The sequence below is a fragment of the Olea europaea genome, unplaced genomic scaffold, assembly GCF_002742605.1.
Source record: "Olea europaea var. sylvestris unplaced genomic scaffold, O_europaea_v1 scaffold3155, whole genome shotgun sequence".
Lineage (NCBI taxonomy): Eukaryota > Viridiplantae > Streptophyta > Magnoliopsida > Lamiales > Oleaceae > Olea > Olea europaea.
Window position 1 is genome coordinate 1 of NW_019250346.1, and position 2,529 is coordinate 2,529.

Sequence of the window (2,529 nt, forward strand, 5' to 3'; positions counted from 1 at the left end):
TTTTGCCATGGAAAGACCAAAATCTCAAGATCAAGTCAGTTAGTTGCCCATCTTTTATTTTATCAAATCATTCATCGATTTCACTGTTTTGCGTATCATTTTCTTTGAATGGCTCATTTGTGTTTCTTCCTTAGGATTCTGATTCTTGTCTAAGTTCATTCTGGATGGAGAGAATGGTTTTTTAGTTTTGGCCAAAAGAAACATTAATAACTCGGTAAATCATGAGCCTTGTGCACATGTAGTCATGGACTGATTCTTGTTTCTTTTGGAAAACGTTGAAGAAATTCGAGACGTGGCTGCTAAACAGTTTGAAATTTGAAACATTTTTTGTGAAAGAATAATTGAGTATTTCTGTTGATGAAAGAGGCTAAAGATTGTGATGAAATATCTCTTCGTTTGCAAGATGGGAGAAAATTGACAATTTCATTTTTAGTTCTTTTAAATGTAAGAGTTTTGATGTTGATGAATTATCAGTATTCTTCTCTTGAAATTTAGGGAGTTGGTTGCTTGAATTTTTAACTAGAAACTCACCTATACAGTCTCAAATTATTTCAAATGGATTTATCTTATTCACCATGCCAGTCTGGGTCATAATCTGGATCCAAGTAACATTCTTGACCCACATATGATTCATTGCTACAATTATAACACTCTTTCCTGAAAACATGATGCACAACAAAGTACATTCGACTCCAAAAGGCATGAAAAATAAGGTCATCGCAACTCACGATTATTATTGCACAAAATTAGATGTTATTGGGTTAGTGATTAGTTCATAATTAATCGGGAAGCTGCTAATACTAGTAACATATCGTACTTTCTCTTATGTAACATTGCAACCTGGTTCCATCGTTATGGCATAGGGACCATGCTAAAGTCTTGCTGCTCTGTGACTCTTTCTTTTCACAACAGTTGATTTAAACTCACTCATTTTGTTCAGGCCTGGAAACGGCCTCAATGTTCACCTCAGAGATTCGGGCTTGTTCAAGTTTGAAGATGAATGAATCAGCACTTTGCTGAAACATGTAGATTGTTAAATATATAATTATTGTAGTCGGGGATGAAGCCATTGGTCCGCAAAGCATCATTTCAACATCTGTAACGTGTTGACGATTCCCATAATGGGATTGATGTGAAACTATATATTGTTTCTGGAGTTTTTAAGGATTCTGAAGATTCGATGTTTTTTTCTTTTTTCTTTTTTTGTGGGAAATTTGATGTCTATGAATTGCTTTTGTGATTTCCATATTTATCTAGCACCAATTCCCTGTTATCTTAGAGCATTGAGGTTTCGATTCCAGGTATAGTAAATGGATATTGGTTCTTGTATGAGTACCCTGGATAACTTTTCTGTTCTAGGTTTAAGTCATTTTTTCTTCTAGTTTTGTGCCTGATCATCAATGTCGGGATTGATGCGTAGTCCCACAGTGAATTGATCACAATTTTTGGAGAAAAGAATCTTATTAATCGTTGCTGTATGAGAATACATTTGTCATATCGGACTTTGAATATTTGTAGGAGTACATGCAGTTGAGCCTTTTTTACTGGACATTTCCAGCCATTTTTCCTCTTGATTCTCAGTACCAACAACTCTGGAGATGAATATGAATCTCTCACTTCATATGATATGATACGAGGGTCAGTTTTTCTGTTTCCAAAAATATCGAAGTTTTCCACGCAGTGAATTTTGAGTTCGAGAGAAGTAATCAACATTTATTGTGAAACAAAATCCCCCATTTCTGACAAATTTTCATAAAGGCAATGTATCTTCTATATAAGATTTTAGACAAGCATCAGTATTTTTACATTAACCTCGGAAATTTGCAAAAGGTTCCATTGCCGGGAATCGAACCCGGGTCTCCTGGGTGAAAGCCAGATATCCTAACCGCTGGACGACAATGGACTTGTTGTTCAGCTCCTGGATTATTTATACATCAATATGGTAAAGATATGTCACCTCAAAACGAATTATAAAGATCGAGTAAAATCACTGAAAGAGAGAATTGGGGGCAAAGAAGAGGCTCTTATAGTTGTAGCAAAGAGTTATCATACCAATTGAGCAAGATTTACGGAAAAGGGTCCTAATCGAACTTACAGAATCACAACTTAAACGTAAAATTATGAGATTAAATAATAGATTATATGAAGATAGATAGTCTAAATCTAATCAAGGTTAAGATCAATTTAAAGAGGCCAAATCTCAAGCAAAACATGCAACTAGGTACCAAGAATTAGATAAAATAGTTTTAACTCAAACACACACGACAATAAATATATAATTAGGATCGTAAGATTTGAGAAAGTCGAAATCCTCAATGTTAGTAATGCCCTATCTAAAAGGGGTTGGTTTACAATTAGAAAGATTTGTACAAACCACTTGAATAATATTTTGTCTAGGTGCACGATTATGTTGAAGTATTGAACCACGCGAAAAATAGCACAAACTCAATATTAATCTTATCTTTGATTGTTGAACATACAGATACATGAAATTTTACGAAAAATTAGGATATTTCCAGTTCGACCAAC

At 34.4% G+C, this 2,529-nt stretch overlaps 1 non-coding gene across 1 annotated transcript; it reads right to left on the reverse strand.

Moving 5' to 3' along the window:
* Window positions 1-1,831: 1,831 nt before the first annotated feature.
* Window positions 1,832-1,903, reverse strand: TRNAE-UUC. The gene has a single exon. It is a non-coding gene; the product is annotated as a tRNA-Glu (tRNA).
* Window positions 1,904-2,529: the final 626 nt, after the last annotated feature.